Below are 24536 nucleotides of genomic sequence, written 5' to 3' on the forward strand. Positions count from 1 at the left end.
AAAAAGAGCAATTAAATACTAACAGTGGGGTTTCCATTAATAAAATCATGGCATATTCAGCAAAGTAGCAGGAGACAAGATTAACATACAGAAATCTGCTGAAGTTCTTAATGCTAACAATGAAATATCAGAAAAGGGAAGTAAAAAAAAATCCCTTTTAAAACTGCATCTAAAATATAACACTTAGGAATAAACCTGACCAAGGAGGTGAAATAATTTTACACTGAGAACTGTAAAACACTGATAGAGGAAATTAAAGATGATTTTAAAAAATGGAAGGATGTCCCATGCTCTCGGATTACATGAATTAATATTGTTAAAACGGCCACACTACCCAAAGCAGTCTATAGATTTAATGTGATCCCTATCAAATTACCCAGGACATTTTTCACAGAAACAGAACAAATAATTATCAAATTTATATGAAATCACAAAACCCTCAGAATTGCCAAAGTAATACTGAAGAAAAAGAATGAAGCTGGAGAAATAACCTTCCCAGAATTCAGACAACACTACAGAACTACAGTAATCAAAAGAGTGTGGTATTGGCACAAAAACATATGGATCAATGGAACAGAATAGTGAGCCTAGAAATAAACCCCCAGACTTATGGTCAATTAATCTTCAACAGAGGAGGCAAGAATATACAATGGAGAAAAGACAGTCTCTTCAGCAAGTGGTGTTGGGAAAACTGGACAGCAGCATGTAAATCAATGAAGTTACAACACTCCCTCACACCATATACAAAAATAAACTCAAAATGGCTTTTAAACTTAACCATGAGACAGGATACCATAAATCTCCTAGAAGAGAACATAGGCAAAACATTCTCTGACATAAGTCATAGCAACGTTTTCCTAATCAGTCTACCAAGACAATAGAAATAAAACAAAAATAAACAAATGGGACCTAATTATACTTATAAGCTTTTTGCACAGTAAAGGAAACCATAAACAAAAGGAAAAGACAACCTACAGACTAGGAGAAAATATTTGCAAACAATATAACTAACATCGGCTGAACTTCCAGAATATATAAACAGGTTATACAATTCAGTAACACCACCACCACCAAAAAAAAAAACCAAAACCAAAACCAAAACCAAAACAAAACAAAACAAAACTATCAAAAATTGGGCAGAAGACCTAAATAGACATCTCTCTAATGAAGACATTCAGATGGCCAGAAGGCACATGAAAAGATGTCCAATTATTGATTGAAGCTTAAGATTGAAGTCGTCTTCTCTAAATGCAAGGTCTCAAAAGTTTTTACCCTGGTGCACTTTTTTCCCCCCAAAATTACTGGAGAATGTACGCACTAAAAGAGATTATGAATCAAAAAAGAATATGGATGAGATACAATTTGGGATATAAGGAGTCCAACAGTGGCCCAGAAATTTCATAGAAATGAGGGGAACGTTCCAAGTGGCAGCCATGATGAATCTAGGAACTGCCAGTCTAGATGGGAGCAGAAGGATGGAGGCTGCAGGAAAAACAAGACAAAACATATGTACACGAACTTATATAGGTATTTAAAGTACCTGGCTGGGCCATATGCATTACCTTGATGAAAAAAACAAAGACAATGCATGCATGCTAATGCTTACCCCATGAATAATATTTTATATCTTTATTCACATACAGATTTACACTATGTTTTAAAGTTAATCTGTTTGATACTTATATATTTTACTTGCAATTTAAGTTTTGCAAGGGAGTATCATTCCATATGTTCTTATTTCTGGAGAAACCATAGAATTTTCTAAACAGACTTACTTAATCATAGCTAGATCACCGGAATCATGGTCAAAGACTAATTGTCATAAGATGTTTAGCAAAATCACTCACTCTGGGCAAATTTAGTTTCCAACATTAAGTGAATAAAAACAACTTTCTACAATGAAAGTTTAACAAATATGAAACCTTTCCTGGTCTCAAGGTTATAAGCCATCAGTCCTTGGAACTATTAAAACACACGTCCAAGTCTTACAGGAGAGCTCTTCGCCCTTCCCAGTAAACAGATTTAAAGAATTAAAATTTTGATGACATAAAAAGAATAGACACTATCGAAATCTTACAGTAAATGTTCTGCCAAGATTGTGTCTTTATCTAAATAAGTAAAGACTCAGGAATAACCCAAAGCTCTTGCGTCAACAGTTTCTTTGCCAGAAGTTTCTCTCAAGGATTTCTCCTTCACTATTAGTGGAAACATGTGGCTTCTGGGTTCACAAGTAATTTTCAAGGCTGAATCAAAGTTATTGGTGGTTTCTTACTGTTATTTCTATATCTATTGTGATACAAAATCTCAAAAACCACTATATTCTTTTTTTTATAGCATATTTACCTTTGAACAATATAAATTACTTGCATATTTTGGAGACTCTACAGAGAAATTCTGTTTCATTTTAGAAAGTATTCTCTTAAAACTCCACAATATTTATATATATTTCACAGCGGCTACAGCATTCCTATCATAACAAAAGAAATTTAAATGAATTTGTCTTAAAAATTATTTCAGTTTGAACAAATTCAAAGGCTGTAAAAATACTATAATGAGTGCACACCTGGCTGTAGACTGATCACTGAGATTTTAGAAGGACCTTTCAATAACTCATTTATTCATTCAGAATATATATTGGGGGGTCTATGGTTCGTCAGGCATTGTGCTAAGTGCACACTAGCTTACTGCCTATGAAACCCATGGTCTAGATGGGGAAGAAAGATACAAACATTCCATTTCAAAGATGAAATTCAAATAGAATTTTAAATTAAGAGCAGAGAGGAAATTTTTCTACACAAGGTGGATGAGTGCAGTTTTGTGGTTAATATGTTCTCTGTGTTGGTAACAAGGAAAAGACTGGGGAAGAACACTATTAGAGAGGTGACCAGACGAAGTTTAAGAATTGTTAAAATTTTGTTATATTTTCTATAAACACGTCTCAGATTAATTTTAATTTACAATTTGAAATGACCTGATCAAAAATGTGAGAATCTCCTGTTAGTTCCTTAACAATTAAATATTCTAAAAGATTGGTTCATAAGCAACTAATGACATTTTTTTAGTTCTTATTTACTTATTTAAATGGATACTCGACAGTGATCAGCAACTTGCCATTTATCTCCATTCTTTATAAGGTTATGCAGAGGAAATCAGACTCAGAAACATATTTTCTTTCCCAAGGGTTAGTTTTATGACATAATATTATATTTAGTAATAACTAATGTTGAAAATACATTCAGACTTTGGTTTTAAGGTTCCAGGTACTTCTGTATTTTCCCTGCTTTTTTGGTCAGGCACTGAGAACAAGGATTGTCCATCCACAAGAAGTTGGTGATAGTCCTCTGAATTATACGAGATGTCCCATCAGGGTCAGGGAGAGGGAGGGATGAAACCTCTAGGGTGACGAATGCATCTGTATATGAAACTACAACTACCAGCATCTAAAGAATTTTAACCAAAAGGCCAAGCACCAGAGCCAGCTCCGAGGAGCACTTCACCTCTTATTATCTTCAGCCAATGTCAGAGGCTTGATAAACGAGCACAAGCATTCTTTCAAATGAAACAGGAAAAGGGTTGATCGTTCTGGTTTGGACTGGAAATGCCACACAAACTACTCCTGTCCCCACGAGTCGGCTGCAACAATCTAGAGAACTCAATAATCGAAAACCTTTTGGAAAGTTGCCCTAGCCTTAAGATTTGCATCAGTCCTGTGTTCAGAAGCTTACTGGAGGATTTCATAGCCTGACTTTGACCAGAAATTCAGCGGGATGCTGTTACTAGAATATTACGGCTTATGTCTTGAGTAAGCATTCAAGGTGCTGTCAGAGCATCACAAAGAGAGATGAGACTTACTGGAGCTTAGGGAGTTGCACAACACTTACTGCGCCTACTTTTACTGTTACTTATTCTGATACTCGTTTCCTTAGTGACATAACTGTTGTGAAGGAGAGCTAGACCCCTCCCCCTCTTTAACTGTTGTATCTCACTGATCATCTACTATTTATGAACTTTTTCACGGACCAAAGTTGCTCGGGTAATTTAATAGCAACATCTTATTTTACTATGTAGGGTTTTTTCTAATACATTTGTCACCTTGCACTATTTAATGATCCTCAACATCGATTTTTAAGGAAAGTAAATTAATTCCTATGCTTAAGTTTGGCAGTCTATATTTAAACATTATTTGCTTGAAAGTTCTTCGTGTCTGACCACTCTAAAGGTCAGTGAAATCTGTCACCATTCTTCAACCTGTAAGCAGGACCAGAGGTAATAAATATCTCCAGGGAAAGAAAAAAACGTCCTAGAAAGTATCTTGGAGACTTTCTAAGTCTTGCTCTGAAAACTGAAACTCTTCAATAGTGATTTCTGATTATCATAGTTTCTAATGTTGTCTTGAAAAATGTAAGTAATGATATAGGTATGATAAAATAGTGATTAACTTATGAAAAAGATACAATGCCTAGGAACACTATTAAGGGTATCCTTCATAAATGATGGGTACATTTTGAAGCAACTTTGATCATTGATATAGGTGTTTCTAAAAGTTTGCATTATGCTTATTTTATACCATTAAAAAGAGAAAGAGGTATTGAAATTCAAAATTCACTTCCTTTCTATTTGGTATGCAAAAATTGGTTGAAATACAAAGACTCAGTCAAGCAATTATTTTATCATGAATGTCTTTACAATGAGTTTGACTATTACCTTTTCCCTCCACAAAGAAGAGAGTAAAGAGGTTGAATAATTAATGACATTTGGCTCCTTAACCTACTTAAATTATTAATTTGTCAAATGTATTCCAGGTTTCTTAGAAATACAGACTAGATTTCTTTTTTCTAACTTTTCAATGTATTAAAGGATATAGTTTTTAAAACAATAATGATTTATAAAATTTTATAAAGTGTAACAATTGTTTCTGCAAATTATAAAGAATGTGAGCAAAGGAAACTTATTTTGGGCTCATAGGTTTTATATTTTTTTTATCATATCAAGCTTGAAAATTTTGATGATTTCCAAATGGATATAATTTACAATCAGGCATTGGAATTAGTATTTTTTCAGAGAATCTATATTTACCACGAAAACTATATTTGCACAGTTTTATATCTTATAATATGGAGACTTATGCTCTAGTTTAGACAGCTTCCTTATTTATTTGTTAATAACTATTAATATGCCTTAACCATAGAGATTGATGGTTTTTTTTTTTTTTGCTATTTTGCATCAAGAAATTCATGAGTCCAGAACTTGGTAGGACAGCACACTGGATTTGAACTGAGGAGAGATGAAGAAAGGGACTATTTATAAAGATATGGGCAGGGTTTAAAGAGACCACGTGGCAAAATGCATACCCCAGGGATTGTGTTACCGCTATTCCTCGGTCTACCAGAGCCTGGAGAGGAGAGGCTGTGTGGCGCAGGGCACCGGACGGAAGCGATCAAAGTTCACCTTTCATCGAGAGATTCAATCATCCTGTCACATCCCTGCAGGGAGGGAACCAGGGATACATACCCCAAAATAACTTGCTCCCTCCTCCAATCTGCTGCTAGTGATCCTATGAGCAGAAACCAATTGAAAGCCAGAGGGCTGTCAATATCAAGAAGAAAAGGGAAGAAAGTGAATACAAAGAGGAAAATAAAAAATATCCAATCAGGAAACTGGACACTAACTTTCTTCTGATTGAGTAGCGAGTCTTCTGGTTTCTTCAGAGAATAGCACACTTGTGGTCCATAAATGTGTGGGCTCACTCAACAGTCGCTTCGATCTTATGTGCCTTCCTGAGAGCAGATGTCGGTAAGATCAAACTGGACTTTCCACCTGTCTTTAGAGGTGTGGCTTACATTATGCCAACCCGATGCATGTGCCCAAGTTCTCAAACAGGGGCTGAATGACACGATGACAGTGGGGTCTGGTACCACTTGGCTGCTATGGCTATGGCAGAGGTCTGGACTCGTCTCCATGGTAACAGCTTGCTGACCATTAAAGAAATGGCAGCTCTCTTAATGATCCAGGCTTGGGGAGATTGTATTTGAAGATCAGCTGAAAGGCTATTTCTGCTGTCCTGTCAGTCTGCCAGGTACATACCTTGATAAACTACTTGTCCCCGACGATACCTAAAGTGGTTTCTGTTGTCTGCAACTGAGAATCTCACACAATGCAGGCCTCTCACACACGCCAGTGAAAGGTTCATCATTCTAGGGGGGCACCTGACAGAATGTTCTCATCACTTTCAACCTTCTATACTGAACTCATTTTGATACTTAGACTCCCTGTAACCCAGAAATAAAGGTTGTGTTTATGTACGAAAATTGCAAGTGATGAATCCTTCTGTTGATTCCAGCAGTCGCTGTGCTCATTATTATCAGGAAAACATTCAACAGGTGCTTCTCTGTGTAAAATGGACAATTTACAAATAGGTAAACATGTTTTTATACTAGAACTTACCACCATCCACTAAGTGTATTAGGCTGATCCACAGCAATGTCTATGATGCTTTGACGATCAAGGGGAAGTTGGTAGACCATGGCGTATTAACCAGAAAACACACATTTTGGGGGAGGGGGTGATAACTAGGTTTATTTATTTATTTACTTTTTAAATGGAGGTTCTGGGGATTGAACCCTTGTGCATGCTAAGCATGCCCTCTACCACTGAGCTATACCCTCCTGCAAACACATTTTTTTAAGTTATTCTTTTTCATGTGACACTTTATTCCTCTATGCAATCAAAATTATTGACATGTTAAAATTTTCCTTCAGTGTTCTGGGTTGAAACACATCTATATCAAAAGATAAATAAAATAATTCACAGTGATGTGCTTTAAAACAGCTTAAATGCAAAAACAAACAAAAAATGAACAAAAGTATTTCTTTAAATGAGAACTGGGAACAAGATTATTAAAATTTGTTTTCAAATAATTGTGATAAGTCAAAGTTTTAGGTGAGGAAACCTTTGTGCTCTCATGAAGAGAGACTGACATTTATCTCACAAGTTCCCTATTACCATCTTACGTGTTCATCTTCAGTATCAGCTGCTGGCTCTCAAAGATCTCCAAGGAAAGTGGGAATGGCATGTCCAAGTAGCCTTCTTTGATGACCTCCAAATGCAAATATACTGTGACCTCTAAATGTCTCCCATTAATTGCTGGAAATATTATAAACCTATCACATATTACTATATACTTAGTGATCTGTGCAACAGAAAGGGAGGCTGTGAATATGGAGAAGAGAATATGTGGATTTAGAGAAAAGAACAGAGCCTGACTGCGTCAGGACTTTGTAAGCCTGCAGGCAGAAGTGGTGAAATTACTTTGTGGTCCCTCTCGACACTAGGATTAGCTTTCTTAAAGGAGGAGAGAATTTTTAAAAATCTAAAGTTTTGGAGGCAGTAACTTGGGAAGGTCAAGGATGTATTTGCAGAAGAGAGAGTGGACAAGGGGCGCCTCCGCTTGGGACTGTGTGTTACCTGCTGTTGGGACAGTGACGGGATGTCACTGTTCAGCTACAAGAATTCATTCAGCTCAGAGTCTAGTATTTATTCAAAAAATATCTCAGCAGAAGGAAAAATAAAATTTAAGAGTTACTACAGTTTGGGGAAGCAACAAAAGCAGAAATTCTTAAACATTTCTGTGCATCAGAATCACCTAGAGGGCTCATTAAAACACCGATTCTGGGCTCCATCTCCAGAGCTTCTGATTAATAGGTCTGGGTGGGACCCAAGAACGTTCATTTCTAACAAGTTGCAAACGATCCTGCTGCTGTTTGTCCAGCCACTGTGCTCTGAAAACCGATACATTAAATAGATGGGCTTGGTGCTTAAAGATGGAGAGAGATCCTCATCAAATGAGAGAAATTACTCATTGGTGGGGTGAGTGGTTATAATGCCCAAAGCAATAGTAACAAGAGCGAAGTCCACCAGCAGTACTGGACAATTTCTAAAAGCAGCCAAAATACAGTATTTTTGAAACAGAAAAAAAAAAAGTCACCAAAGAATGAGATTTCTCCTTTCCTTGGAGTGAATGCCATTACATTTTTGTTTCCCCAAACTCTGTTTCAATTAGAAAGAAAATATGTACAACTACATTAATTTTAAAATGTTTTTGAGCACAAATCACATTCGAAGGGCTGTGCCTGGCAATGGAATACAGAGGAGAATAAGGCTCAGCCCTTCCCCCATGGAAGTCAGTCCGTTATGAATGACGTAAAGGCTCCCAGGCAGAGACAATGCCTCGTGCACCTTGGTGTCTTACACAGACTTCATCACGGCGCCCTGTGCGCAGAAAACACTCAGGACACGTGCTGAATGGATGCTGCATTCACTGGCATGGAAGTGTCAGCAGTACATCCTGCTGGTCCCTACATTTGCTGGACTCTGATGGTACACCAGATTCTCGGCTTACTCTCCCTTTTAATTCTTACAACCCTCCTATCAGGGAAGTCATTTTATTATTGCTCTTACACAGAAAGGAAACTCAGCTTTACAAGATTATACAGCATGCCCCAGATCACAGAGCTAAAAGTGCCAAAGCTGGAATTTGAGTCTTGATCTGTATGACTTCAAAGTCCCTTCTACGTCTGCCGTGCTGGCTCAAAAAACATTTTGATTGAAAACATTTTTTTTTATCTGGTATCAAACATGCATTCCTGTGATCTTTACTCTAGTAATACATGTAAGAGGTAAATATTTTTACACTGCTTATTCATTTTCTTTCCACTCATTTACCAGAGTACAGAGTGTCAGGTATAACAATGAATTCACCCGATGTGATGCGCTGCTCTAAGTAATAAAAATAACTAACATTTCACATACTCCAGGCAACATGTTAAATATTGTATCTCATCTGACTTTCAAAAAGAAACAGTATGAGCATTATTATTAATCCCACTTTACAAATGAAGAGTTAGAAAAATTAAGTAACAGTTTCACAGCCATGGGGCTAGTTAATGGCAGGTCTGAAATTCGAGCCCTGTTTATTCTAATTTTAGAACTTTCTCTAAGCACCACTACTTCGTACTGCCTGTCCTCGATTTTTACCTACTTCTAGATCGTCTGCCCTTAAAGTACTCATCACTATGTTTTCACCTTCTCCTTTTTATAAAAAAACTTGACTGATTAACCTCCAAAACAGCACTATACATTGATCAAAGACTCAAAATAGTCACTGAAACGACATATTGGTACTTGGCTTGCCACCATATGCAGAAAATGGGTGACCTCTGTGCATTTTCAACGTGGGTCAGTCAACAGGTGATGCCTACAGTTTGTGAATGTGACAAACTTTATACAATGTCAATAAAAGCAAAATCAATATGGTTCCAGAAGGAAAATTGAAAAGGTTCAAAGTGGTAAGCATTTCTTTTTTTCCTTTAGAAAGTATTTTCTTTGAATATAGCATATCATATGTGAAGGAGTTATAGAGGAAAATGTACAATGTACAATATAATATCTTACTTCCAAATTTAGACAAATATATTGATATTATTTTACACATCTCAGTGTACGTATTAAGAATGACTGTATTCATCATGTAAACAGAGATCTCATTTTTCTGAATAGAATCAATAAAACAAAATTTTCTATTATGTACAGGAGTGACATTAAGGGAGGATTTACATTCAACTGGTGTTTTTCTTTACTCTGTCGATACAGCTTCTGTTACGTTTCATCCTCTAGGTCCAGGGACGTCCATGACCTAGAATGACCTTCTACTTTAGCGCAAATTAGGTATAAGCCTCAGCCAGAGAGAAGACCGTGTCTTAATGTCAAGTTCCCAGTGGTGCTAATCCCGTCACTTCTGGCTCTCGGCCTCCTGGGGAGCCTCAGGCTGGCCCTGCCTTCCTAGTCCTCAAGTGAACCAAGTCTGTCTGATTCCATCCTTCCGTACTTACAGATGCTTCTGCCTGGAAGCGGTCATTTAGATCTCAGCTCATTTATCATGTCCTCAGGACACTCTTTTTTCCCCTCCATTTATTTTAGCCATAACTTAGAACTATACAGTTGCCTTTTAATATATAGTTTGTGGATTTTGACAAATGCATAAATTCATGTAACTACCACCACGGTCAAGACAGAGAGGAGATTCCTCACCCACAAAAATTCTCTGGGCTCCTTTGTTGTCAACGTTGCACCCCAGGAAACTGACAATCTGTTTTCTGTGCCTATATTTTCTTCTTTTCTAGAGTGTTGTATGTGTGGAATAATATAATACATAGCCTTTAAGTTTGAGTTGAAAAGCCTTCACCACTTACATAATGTTGTGGCCCCACAATTTACTGTCCACCATTGGGTTACTTTGATTATAGCACCAATTATTCCCTGAGAACATTTTATTTATTGCTTTATGTGTTTATTATCTACTTTCTTTGCTCTGAGCTGAAGCAGTTACATATATGACACTTGTGCAAATTAGATTTTTTTTTTCAGATTTATCCTCAACTGGTGAACTTAAACAAAATTTAGTCTTCCAAGGCATTTCCAGGCGAAAGATTAAATGATGTCCTCAGCTCTCAGAGTGGGCTGGTAAACGTTCAATGGGACAATTTACATACAGATAGTATACATTTTAAATAAAAAAGCAATGCAGCGAAAGATGCCAGGTTGAGTTGAACACTACATATAAACTGATTTATGAAGAGTCAGTCGTCTAGAATATAGATTATCCACAGAGTCACACACAAAAAAAATCAAATTATGTTTGTCTCCTTGTCAGTACTTGTGTGAGAAGCAGATTCCCGTGTATGATGGATGAGAGATACATGTTTACACATAGAGATTAGTGGAATATAATATATACTTATAAATTATCACATATATTTGAAATTTAAAGCAATCTCTTTTGTGAGTTATTAATTTATGTATGTATAAATGATCATCTAATAAATTAAATAGGAAAAGATTAAAACAATAAATGCCGCCTTAAAGATAAGTAAAACCAAATGCATTCACTTTAAAACCAGACAAGCAGAGCATGCAAATAACTAACAATAATACCTTTCATCTCTAGTATTTTACGTGTTAAATAGTAGTAAAGGAAACAAAGATTCTAGACCCCATTACCATGCTAATAAATCAACGCATGACTCATGGAAAATTTGTTTACGAACTCCAAAGACACTGAAGAAAATTTCTGGGACCACTAGACAAAGGTGTCTCTCAGTGTAAATCATGCTGTAAGTAGCCACTGTGAGGGAAAAATCTGGTGGTTGATGCTTATGACTCACTTGTTTGTAATGAGCGATTTTAGACACATTCTGAGATATCCCTGACCTGTGAATCTTATTGTGTAAAAGGAATTTTAAGATATAACATTGGCTGTTTCAGTTTCATGTAAGTTGTTAGAAGTCAACAACAAAACACGAGGTGTCCGTAACCCCAATATTCAAAAGCAGAGTAGCAGAATATTTACATGGGCCCAGCCAAGGGAACAGCCAGAAGCCTCTCTCTCATCCTGTCCTATTATACTTTCACAGCAACACATTGGAAAAAAAACATAATAAGTGAGAAAAAAAATCACCAAAATTTACTCGCTCAATTTCTCTTTGTTTCCCTAGGTTCTTTTCTGTGGTTGCATAGTCCTTGCCTCGTAAAGCACCTTACGTATCTTACGGTTCATAGTTACTATGCCGTCCTGCCATTTCTGCTCGTTTTCTGACTTCTCCTCCTGTGTGTGTGTGAGTTTATTGCCCTGCTTTCTTCCTTCCACTCTTCAAGTGTGGAGAAACCAAAGTCAACACTTAGCTTATTTTTTCTCTTCCTCTTCTTCCTTCTTGAAAAGTTAACGCGCCGGTGTCTCTGTCTGTTTGTCTATCTACACACCTGTTTAAGCTGCCGAGATCCATGGAAATCATACACGTCGCCCATAAAATACTCGGTGCGAAACCAACCCTTGTTTGCATGTTTCTGTTAATTTCACCCAAGCTCAAAACCACACTCTAACCTGTGATTAATTCTTCTCCCACGATCTCAGGCTTACATGCTGTTACTCGTCAGACCCGGAGCATACTCTGTCTCACGCTTCCTGTATACGGTACTTCGTGGCATTTCCACTCAAGGTAATACCCATTTTTTTCATGCTTTAACTTCTCAGCTAATATTTTCAAGACAACTAAGCATATTTCCTATTGTCAAGGTTTCCTATCCACTTCTGAAATCATGGTTTTTATTAAACCTCGCCTTCCTATGTTTAAAAATCTGCATCAAACTTCCACCTCTTATAGGACAACGCTTGAAACTCTTAGCCTCACATCACAGGCCTCCTCTGTGTGGAGGAGGCGCTGACTCCAGCCTCACCCTTTCGGGTACTTCCTACTCCTCACAGACGCCATGCAGTCCTGCTAACGTGATCAGTAAGTACCTGGGGGACTCTACATTTTCCACGTGCACTTTTGAAAGTTCCCCTCCTCATCTGGTTACTCAAAGCTCAGTTAACTTTCAAGGTTCAGGCTCTCTTTTTCCATGAAATTTTGCTGATTTACCGAAACCAATTGTTTCTATACATTCCATTTGCCGTTTACACTTTTCTTACGAGAGGTTACAAACTTCATTGTGACCAAAAACAAAGAAGCCAATAATTTTCCTGAGAATATCAATTACCTATAATGTCAAAATCTAAAATCAACAAATATAGGAACAAACGTTGTATAACGTACATCAATTGCTATGCAGTTGGTCCAAAGAAGGAATCTCAAAATGACCAAAAGAATAAAGAGGAATATTCTTCTGTATGCAAAGTCTTTAGCATAATGCTTGGTTTAAGGTAGCAATTCAACAGCGTGGTGTTCACTCCCGGTCTCAAATGCATCCCATTAAAATGTTTACATTTTTCCTTTCTAGAAAAATGATGTTTGAAGTCTAAGAAAATTATGCCACAAATGGGAAGACTGAATATAAATTTTACCAGCAAATCAAAGAAATTAGAATTTGGAGTGTTCCTCAAAGATTACGGAAGATGTTACAAATCAAGTAAAACAAGGTCTTAGCGCTAAAGCCATTTCATTATAATTTGATGTCAACTATGAATTCCCAAAACATGAATTTGAAACAAAGTGTCATCCTGAGACCCCAGGAAACTTTTATCACTCAATAACTAATGTCGCATTTTCCATAAAAATATATTTTGATTTCTACTTTTCCTTATTCTGGATATTGCCATATACTTTCCAATTATTAGACATAAAAGGTAGACACTGATTTATGGAACTTTACCAGTACGCATATTTGAGAAACATAAGGAAACTTGCTTAATCTGATAGGAGCAGAGGCAAGAGAATTTTCAGAAAGTATTGTAGTTACATCTGTTTTTAATGCTTTCGAAGCTCCTGCCAGCAAGAACATCTGCATCCTAATAGTCTATTCTAAGGAAATTTAAATCGTTCTTAGCTGACAAATACAGCCATATTCCAACTATGTGCATCTCATAAAAGCAAATACATATGCAATGACTCATTAAAATCAAACATTAAAAAAAAATCACATCATGATTCAGGGCCCAATACATATTTTTAAAAGAAAAATATTTCTTAATGAAAGAATTATATACCATACCATATGTAAATATTTATCTCCTTTAGTAATGATGATCACTATAAAAATGCCTCTTAATCAAAGGAAAGAAATCATTACAGCACACATTTCACCACAATTATTTATCCCTCTCTGTGAAATACAATGTGTGTTGAGGTACTTGAAAATGAACATATTTTACATACATAATAGTTATAATGTGCTTAAAGATTATAAGTGATATTTTATTGTTTTTAATAAATGCTAAATGCTAAAAATCATTTTAGCTTTATTCCCCTAATATGATAATGCTCATTGGTTTGTCATCTGATTACCCACTGGGCTTCTGGGCTCCAGAAAGAGGGCAGACGACAACGACAGATGATGATGACAAAGGGAAGTTATCTGTCATGTTAGACTTCTTTGGGTCTCTGCATGAAAAAGGCCTTGAAAGCTAGTCTTTGTGAAAAACATAAGTGGGTTCTAAATTCCACAAGCTCCCTTCAAGCATGAAGAGCTTGACTTGGCCAACCCTGTTCAAAGACTGTTACTCCACATCCTTGCAAGAAGGACCTCGGGAAAGGGCGAAAACGAGGGTCCTTTCAAATAGGAAGAGAACATAGAGAGAATTCAGTATGAGGAGAAGCTGAAGGTGAGGAAATGAGAATGTGGATGAAACCTGAGTCCCTACGAGGAAAGCTTCTCGAATCTCCTGGATTTCAGGCAGAAAGGCGTGGTGGAGGAAGGCAGCACGGCAAAGCCCTTGAACAGATCCCCACACCCCTCAAAGGCTGAGGAGGATGCTCCAGGTCAGGGGCTAGCTCCTCCCTCCCACTTCCGGGGAACTGCTGGCAGTGACAGGAGGCATTTGTGGTGATTGCCGTGGCAGAGCAGGGGTGACCACCGGCACCTGGCATATGGTAGGTAGAAGGCAAGGGGCTAGTGAGCCACCTGCAGTGAAGAGGGCAGAGCCCGTCTACGAAGAATGACCTGGACCAACCTGCCATTAGGGCTGAAGCTTATAAACACTGCCCTCGGCTGGTGTTCCGCCTCACGGCCATCTTCAATATGGGGCTGCAGTATACGTGGCCACAGGGATGTTTTTCTAGACAGATTAGCCTGGAATGTTATCCATCCAAATTTGTGACCAGTGTCATAAAGTCCATAGGCAGCAGCAGGGACTGAAAACCCATGCTCAGAAGATATTCTTTCATTCAGCAAATGCAGGGCCCTTACTCAGTACATACCTAGCATTGTTCTGTCCGCTAAGGATACAGCTGCATACGAACTTGCTACCTTTGGTGGCAGAACCAGAGAGCTAGTGTGCAGAGATGACACTGCCACTCGCTTTCTCTGAAAAGTTAATGTGTAGAGCCCTGGGGTCCAAGGAGAAGAAACAGTGAGTGAGAATTTCCTGGGCAGAAATGTTCTTGGTGTGTCTGAAGAACAGCGAGGGGACCAGTGTGAATGGAGCTGAGTCAGTGAGAGGAGGTGGGACTGACGGTCTGGCGGACAGGTGAGACCATTAGGGAATGGCTGTCCATCGTTACGGTCTTGTGATGTTTTACTGAGTGGCGTGCAGAGCGATGGAGGGTGCTGAGCACCGCAGTGATATGTGATTTACATATTTAAAGGATCACTTTGCCCAGTGTTTAGAGATTACGAGAGAAGGACGGGGCAGAGGCTGGAGCTGGACCTTTGTGTTAGCAGAAGATGTGGTGAAAGGGTCTGATTCAGGATCTGTGTTGACGACGGGGCTGTTATCTGCTGGCAGGTTGGCCCTTTGACGAGATTTATCATGAATCCAATAATTCTGCAAGAGTAAAGAACAGAGCTTTCATCTGTTCCCCCCCGAAGGTGGGGTGCTGCAGACTGAATGCTATGCCCTCCCCCCAAATTCCTATGTTGAAACCTTAACCCCCAGTGTGATGGCATTGGGAGGTGCGGCCTTCGGGGGTGATTAGGGTAAGAGCGTGAACCCTCATGAAGGGGATCAGTATCTTACGAGAGAGACCGCAGAGAGCGTGTTTCTCTTGTCTCTCTCTCTCTCTCTCTGATACCTCACCAGGTGCCAAATCATTCAGCACCTTGGTTTTTGACTCCTCAGCCCCCAGAACCATGAGAAGGCATGGGTGTTGTCTAAACAGCCAGTCAGCGATCATGGGAAGGAGAGGGTTTCTGTTTCAGTTCGCTTCGTTAGGTTGGGGAGGTCAGAAATTTGGTTTTTAACATATTAAACATGAGAAGCTTATTACAGCCAAATGAAGTTAACGAGGGCACAAGTGGCTAAGTGAGTGTGGAGTTCAGGAGAGGGATCCGGGGGAGAGTTACAAATGTGAGAGCCGTCAGAATAGCGACGGTATTTATGGCTGTGGAACAGGGCGCTGCCGTCAAGGGCATGGCTTCTCTAACCACCTGTGGAGGAAAAGCAGGGCTTCAGCTCATCCTGCAAGGACAACAGACATTTGGTAACTCCACGTGTGGACAATCTTCACAAGGGAGTCTGGCATCTCCTGAGATGGACCAGACCCTGTTCTGTGACACAAGTCCATGGATTCGGTCTTTGACGTTGCAGCAATGTGAAACTGATAAAAACGTCTCCATGCCCTTAACCCCAGTTTCTGTTTTGTTAGCTCACTGAGGACAGGTCAAATCAGCTGTGGTCCAGAATTGGTCTACATTTTCAATCTAATTATTTGCTTTTTAGTATGTGATTGGATAGATACGATTCATCATCTCCATTTTACTGTGTAGACATATTCTGAGTCCTGGAAAATATTCAAATGCACATGAAAAGCTTATGTATGTTCACATATGTATACATAAATATATTTAACGAATGTTAGCTAACATGGTACACACCTTAGTATAAATATTAAAGGGAAATGTTCAGGCAAGAATGGACTGGAAGATCCAAATAATGAGAGAAAATAATTTGACGTCATTAACTCTGCCAAATAATAAAATTTTCTTCATGCAAAAAGATAATGGAGAAAGAAAGAAAAAGTGAAAAATGGAACTTGCATGCAGGAAAAATTTTAAAGGGCTCAGACAGCAACTAATAAATTTCCTTGGAGTTCACATTGGTAAAAGTGGGAGAAAAAAATCATAGAATTAAACTGAAAAAATTATCTTTAGAACTGTGATACTTTCTCATGTATTAATACAACTGACATCATCTGTCCTTCAGTTTTCAACATCCTTTCCAAGCAAGTCCTGACATTTCCCTTTTGATTGTAATACATTCATCGAATATTTACATTTTTTCCTATTGAAAATTCCATAAAGGATTCAGAGCACAGACACGACTTTAGAAAGTGCTTTTGTTTGATTCATGTCCTTTGGCTTTTATTTTATTTCTCAGTTTTAAGTCAGATTTCATTTTGTAGGACATTGCATGTTCAATTATTTACAAAATTGATAAAGTGCAGTGGTGGTCAATTCTCTCCCTGTGTACTCAGCCATACATTCAGAATATCCGAGAAATTATGTAGAAAGCTAGCTTTTAATTGCTTTTGCTTTTTCTTTTTCAGACCAGATTATAAGAGTATGTACAGATACTTTATTTTTAGTAAACATCTGGAAAGAATTTTTATTTTGTTTTCCATGGAAATAGAAAACATCGTTGGGCATATGGCTTGTACTCAGCAGTAATTGCTAAGGCTTGGGTGAATTAAGCACAAAACAGGATTATTTTCTCCATATTACTGCTCTATTTATATTTTGGTAAGTAGCTACTATTTTTCACTAAATGGATTTCCTGTCTTTTAGCCTCATATAGATCTTCAAAAATAGGTTTTTATTCTACCAGAGCATCGACAACATAGACCCAGAGCTAAAGCAACTTTATTACTATTATCATTATTACTATTTTAATCAGAACAGCATTTACTGGGTTCTGTTTTCTGAAAGACAGCTTTAGAATATGAAATAACATAATTTATTAAGAGGAAAAGGATCCATCTGCTCATTGAATAATGAACTAATATTTATTACGTGTCTACTATTGACGGGAACTTTGTTAAGCCCTGGATAAGTAAGACAGTCTAGACTTCCAGGAGCCTCAGTGCAGGTGGGCAGGAGAGCCAAGGCGGCATATGAACGTAAGGAAAGTCAGTAAGTGCTCTAGGCTGGCACGGCTGTGTGAATAGGGAATTCTAAGTCCTGAACGAGGCTCAGAGAAAGCTGACAGAGGTGCTGCTTCCCTGGACCCAGAAGGAAACATAGACGTTAACCACAATGGGTGGGGAGACGTGTATGTGTGCTGTGGGACTGTGAAGTAGGGACAGTGCTAGTGGCAGGAGATGAGATCGGAAATATGGGCCAGGCCCTAACTGGGTAAGGTCCTATCAGCCATTTAAAGGATTGTAACAGCCAAGACATGGAAACAACCCAAGTGTCCATTGACAGAGGACTGGATAAAGAAACTGTGGTTTATTTTACACAGTGGAATATTACTTGGCCATAAAAAGGAATAAAATAATGCCATTTGCAGCAATATGGATGGCCCTGGAGATTGTCATTCTAAGTGAAGTAAGCTAGAAAGAGAAAGAAACATACCATATAATATCACTCATGTGTGGAATCTTAAAAAAAAAATAAAAGAAGAAGAAGACACTAATGAACTTATCTACAAGATAGAAACAGACTCACAGACATAGTAAACAAACTTATGGTTACCAGGGGGAAAAGGGGTAGGAAGGGATAAATTGGAGTTTGAGAGTTGCAAATAGTAACAACTATATATAAAATAGATAAACAAACAAATTTCTTCTGTATAGCACAGGGAACAATATTTGATACCTTGTAGTAACCTATAATGAAAAAGAATATGAAAAGGAATATATGTATGTATATGGATGACTGAAACATTATGCTGTACACTAGAAATTGACACATTGTAGCTTATGATACTTCAATAAAAAATGTAAAATAAAAATGGAAACAAAGGAATGTAGATTTGATCCTAGAGAGAACTGAAGGACTTGGAACCATGGGATGGGGTGGGTGTGGGTAGGGATGGAGGGACAGTCACCAGAATAGATTTCCCTTTCAGAAAGACCTCTAATGATGAATTGACTTGCAGATGGTCAGGACTGGGAGCAGAAAAGTGATTTAGGAAATTATTCAACTAATTTGAGTTGGACCATAACAGGGCTTAAACTAAAATAGAAAGATAAAGAACATTAAATCTATTCTAGAGACATTACAATGACAGGATTGGCAGGACTTGGTGATTGATTATGCCATGCACATGACAATATTGGAAAATATCCTGAGGGCCAGCAAGCTCCTGACGTTATATTTAATAAACCTTCTTATTTAACTTTTGAGAAGCCATTTAAGACTCATAAACAACGGGTACTGAAATTACAGGCTGAATGATCTGTTTGTGAAAAATGACTACATGCTAAATAAAAATATAACTGATGTATACTTGATTATTTGAGAGTAAATTTAAAATAGATTAAAACTACTCCTTTCCTCTAACCTTTCCCCCACCCCAGCCATAGGCACATCTGTCTTCCAGCGGTCGGGTGCTGGTCAATATCCAAAAGCTCCCATCTAGGGGAGCACTCAGCTCTTACCATAGTACACTGTCACACTGAGTAGGTTGCTAAGAACTTGTTATGGGCACTTGATTCTGACAAAATTCTCACCGCTATTTTCTTTTTCTTTGGTTGGAAAAAAATCTGAATTTTTAAAAATTGAAGTATAATCGATTTACAATGTCATATTAGTTTCTGGTGTACAGCATAGTGATTCAGTTATATGTATGGAGATGTAGTCTTTTTCATCGTAGGTTATTACAAGATATTTTCTGTTCCTAGGCTGACTTTGGGTCCTCTCGCTCTCCTCGCTGTGTCTTACTAAGACAGGGAACGCCTCCCCTACATGACCTGTCCTGTCCGCTAGCTTTTCTGCTTCCTCTTCCCTTAGCCTGTCTATCTGGAGCTGGTTGGAGATGCTGGATGGTTATGCACACAAAGCATTGCATATTGTCAACCAACACCCCCTCACTTTATCAGGCATCATTAGGTAGAAATGAACTCAAATGTTAACGTGTAACCTCGGGTGCAAATTTAGAACAAGAGCCACAGGATACAGGGTCACAGTGGGGAGAATGAAAGGGTGGGTGGTCAAGAACGAATCTGGCTTCTGGCTTTAGTGACTGGATGCTCTGCTGCTAAGTTTTCCATTCAGAGTAGGAGCAGGTTTGGGGGTCTGGCCTGCCTGGCACGGGGCGATGACGGGAATGAACTGTTTGAGGATGTTGGTTTCATGACCCTAAAGAAAAGTCCAATAGATTTGTCCTGTAGACAACTGGGTATGTGGTTCTGGGGCTGAGCAGAGGGGACTAGACTCAAGATGGAATTGTGGAAGTCAGCAACGCAGGAGTGAAGCCAGGGGCTCACTAAAATTATTCAATAAGAATACCTGGAATGTGAGGAGAAAGCAGTGAACAGATCCTTGGGAAATACTAACACTCTAGAAAAGGCAGGACCACGCAGAATCTGAGAAAAGCTGGACAGAGAGGTTGGAAGAAATTCAGGGAGAAGGCATTTTAAGAATCTGAGAATGACGGGAAAGAGTCGGTGCCACACAAAGGTCAAATAAGTTACTCACTTAAACGGGTTCATTGGATTTACGATGAGGAAATAAACAGATGACGTTACAAAAACAGTTTCAGTGGAGTGTTCGAGATCGGAGCAAGAAGGCAGAAATGGCAAATGAAAAGTAATTGGCCAATCAAACATTCTAGTAAAATAAGAGGGACATTTTTAAGTTTAAGTGCTGTACACTGCTTTTCTAGACAGTCCTCAAAACAGCTTTACAACGCTGCTAAAATTGATCTCTAATGGAGTGTCAATAAATCTGGGACTTTTCATTTTGGAAAAAAATCATTTCGGTTATTGCTGCGCAACAAATTATGTAGAATTTAGAGGCTTCAGATTACAACCACTTTATTATTTCCTGTGACTCTTGTGAGTCAGGAATTTGGACATGCTTTAGCGGAGCTGGGGCATCTGAGATAGTCCCTTCACAGAGTTAGCGTCTTGGCAGACAGGCCTCTCCTTGTAGGGTCTCCTTCATGTGATCTCTCCAGCAGAGTAATGGGATTTCCGATAAAGGTTCTCAGGCATCCCCAAAACACAAAAGTGGAAGGGGCAGGCCCTTCTAAGTTCAGACCTGGAAAGGGCAGAGCGTCACTTCCCCCAGGACAGCATCCTGCTGGTTAAAGCAAGTCCCAGAGGAAGTGTAGGAGTGGACCACACACCGTCACGATGACTGGGAGGTGGGGACCGATGGGGCCATTCTGGAGACCAGCTGCCTGCTGCAAAGATGATAAACTTGTTCTGATGATCTGGTATTTAGTCATTCATGAGTGCAGCTTGCCACTATAGTAGGGTAGTTTTGTTTTTTTTTAATCATCAATCAGATTATTTAAACACACATACATACACAAACACATATCAGAGGCTTCATTTCCTTAGGCAGTAAGGAGAGTTTATTTCTAAAATACCCATAGCTCTCATAGAGAAGATCATTTCTGAGTCATCGATAAGTCATGTCTGGTTTGTAGTGAGTTTTGCATCTCAATCTTTTAATGATATCTCAACAAGAGTACGAGGGCTTCTGTGTGTCTTATTACATGATTAATTTTAGGATCCACTACTGAGGAGCAGCTCTCACTCACTCCTGGAACGCTAATGAAATTTATACATCACCCCTCATCTGTAATTGCCATTCACTAAGTTGTGTTCCTAGATATTAAGATATATATTTTTTTTCCTTACATAAAATTATTGGAAAAAAATTGAGACATGCTCCAAAACTTTTTCTTCTCTAGTCTCCAGGGAAACACATATCTTTCTTAAAAACATACTGATCTTATGCAACTCTATCTCTTATAGACTTGAAATAATGAGCCTAACTTGAAATTTTCACTGCAGTCAATTGATTATAGAATCTCACCAGAGGGGGCGGGTGGGTGGGGCCACTACTTTCTGAGACAACACGTTGGTAAAAAGTAGAGGTCATCATGGCTGATATGTACCAAGAAATGGCAGAGACAAATTTGTAAGGGAAAACCTGGGATCGCAAAGGTTTCCAGAGTTGAGGCGTTTCCTGAAGGCTAAGAAAAAAAAATCTGTTGTGTGTGCTGAACAAGAAATCAATGTGCCATATCCAGTTTCTCAGGAAATCTTTACTACTGTTGGATTCTGCCACAAAGATCTCAGGCTGGTGTTTCTCAGTCTTTACAAACCACAAATGGGATTGTTTGACCCAGTGTTTTTAAAATATTTTAAATTTATCATCAACATTTTAAAATCATGACATTTGGTACTAAAATTCTAATCAGCAATCTCTTCAGTCACCAACGCATCTGGCAATGCTGGGCTTCAAATTCACAAAAAGCCCACCATATTCCATTACCTCACCTGCCTTCGATGTGTGTTGGCATTCGCTTTTGAGACTCTCAGCTAAATACGAAGTGCCAGAAATAATATGAAAACAAATATATGACTGGGACATTGTGCTGTACACCAGAAATAGACATATTGTAACTGGCGGTACTTCAACTGAAAAAATAAAGTGTCAGAAAAATGATCTGAAACTTGAAAACAGGTAAAATAGAGCATGGGGTATCACTGCGGTGCAGTGTTGGACTTGATCTTCTGTTTTCTAGGTTATTTTACATCCACCTCTGTGATGGCTGAGGGGAGGAGTGACTTGGAGTTCTTGGCTAGTAAAAACACTCTCATAAACTGAGAGAACTTACACAGAATATGAAACTAATTTCTGTCCAAGGGAACAGACAACCTGAAAGTGTACAGTTTATTTATCTATTAGACACTGCCCACTTTAATATCTCAGCCAAAAATATTATCTTAAAATACATTTATTAAATATTTTCTGTATATCTAACTCCTTAAATACATTGGTAGTCCAGATTTAACATCTTAGGAATCCACTCATTAATTAATAAGATAAACAAAACTTTGACTAATGTTTATTTTCTATTTGTCTAGAAGTCATAATTTTACCTTATTAAAATTATGCTTTAACAGAACATAAGCAAGGAACCCAGTTATCAGGGTTTTTAAGTAAGAGATTGTACTTTCTCATGGCACTTTCCTGGGGTTTAGTTTCCATTCTACCTGATATTGTTTGGTTTGTCAATCAGTCAACAAACCTTGCTGATTACACTCTATGAAGACACAGTCTAGTCCTCAAGCTGGGAAATATGAAAAAGACAGTGATTATAATACAAAGGGTTAAATGTAGAGCTAGACATTCACAAGATATTATGGAAAACAGAGAAAATCATGCAACTAAAGTGAGTTGGGGGTGGGGGTGGTGGAAGAGGCAGGATTAGCGAGGCTTCCCAGAGAGGTAATAAATGGACCTTGGCATGAAGGATGAGAAGGTGTCAGCCAGAGAAACAGGAAGTCATGCCTACAGAAGCAAGAAGCAGAGATTGCCTGGAAAGGTCTGTGTAGGTGAGGGATGAGGTGGGGGGTGACCGTAAACAAGCCTTTCATTTGTTGTAGTTATGGAAGACCAAAGACTGGGGAAGAGAGAGCCCCCTACTCTGTCGGTGGGAATGTGAACTGGCACAGCTGCTGTGGAAAACAGGACAGAGGTTCCTTAAAAAACTAAAAATAGAGTTAACATATGATCCAGCAATCCCACTCCTGGGCATATATCTGAAAAAGACACAAGCTCTGATTCAAAAAGATACATGCCCCCGCACCTCTCCATGTCCACAGCAGCACCATTTACAACAGCCAAGACATGGAAACAGCCTAGGTGTCCATCAGGAAGAATAAAGAAGATGTGGTATATATATAATGGCATACTACTCAGCCATAGAAAAGAATGACATAATGCCATTTGCAGCAACATGGATGGACCTAGAGATTACTAAGTGAAGTAAATCAGACAGAGGAAGACAAATATTATATGCTATCACTTATATGTGGAATCTAGAACATGATTCAAATCAACTTATTTACAAAACAGAAACAGACTCACAGGAATAGAAAACAAACTTATGGTTACCAAAGGGGAAGGCAGGGCGAGGGATAAATTGGGAGTATGGGATTAACAGATACAGCCTATCATATATAAAATAGATAAACAACAAGGTTTTACTATATAAAGTGGGAACTATAGTCAATATCTTGGGATAAACTATAATGGAAACAAATAAAAAATTATACACACACACACACACACACACATACATACACACATATATATACATATGTATAACTGAATCACTTTGCTGTACACCTGAAACTAACACAATATTATAAACCAACTATGTTTCAATTTTAAAAGAGAAAGAAAACCAAACGATAAGAGATGAAGTTACCTGTGTTAGATGTGTAAGTTAATCAGTCTGGATTCTAGTGTGATTTTGAACCCTCTTCTGCACTGGGAGGCTCATTTTGCCTCTGAGACCTGAAGTTCTCTATATTTATGGCCTTGCCTATCTTAATGTATCCTAGTAGATTGCCTTAAAGCTGGAGAGAATAATTCTTTCTTGGAGGAAGCAAGTTGATCACTCAAGGTCTTACTTATATTCTTAATTCATACCCAGATTGACAACACATAGGAAGATGTGACATTTTCTGATAAACTGTCCATGGACAAATACTTCAGTAAGTCTGAGAGTATCAAATAGTTACAACCACCAATGAGGAAATGGGAATATATTCTGCCAGGAGTTGGTAATCAAAAGAGTTTTAAGCACGTTCTTTGGAACCAAGAGATACTGGGTTAAATCTGGAAACATGAAAAGTTTGAGGGTACCCCACTGTATTTCACTTTGAAAAAAAGAGAAGCTCCTTTCTCTGGAAAATTATATATATATGTGTGTGTGTCTATAATGCCATTATGCTCATCTAAGAGCTATTTTCATCTAGTAATATTTTTGTATATTTCCAAATGGTGCTAAATTCATTTGCATCAAAGAGTGTCAATCTCGTGTCTTTACAATCACAGATACGCATAATTTGGTTATG

The 24536-nt window shown here is 38.2% G+C and overlaps 1 protein-coding gene and 1 long non-coding RNA gene across 4 annotated transcripts in view; one reads left to right on the forward strand and one right to left on the reverse strand.

Annotated features, from left to right (window-relative positions):
- Positions 1-24536, reverse strand: part of CNTNAP2 (contactin associated protein 2) — a 1225886-nt gene that overhangs the window by 1154381 nt on the left and 46969 nt on the right. The gene's annotated exons all lie outside the window — the stretch shown is intronic.
- Positions 6013-12971, forward strand: LOC140697518 (uncharacterized). The gene is made up of 3 exons (XR_012074655.1): positions 6013-6076; positions 11966-12050; positions 12832-12971. It is a non-coding gene; the product is annotated as an uncharacterized lncRNA (long non-coding RNA).

This window comes from Vicugna pacos, chromosome 7 (assembly GCF_048564905.1).
Source record: "Vicugna pacos chromosome 7, VicPac4, whole genome shotgun sequence".
In the NCBI taxonomy this organism is placed as follows: Eukaryota; Metazoa; Chordata; class Mammalia; order Artiodactyla; family Camelidae; genus Vicugna; species Vicugna pacos.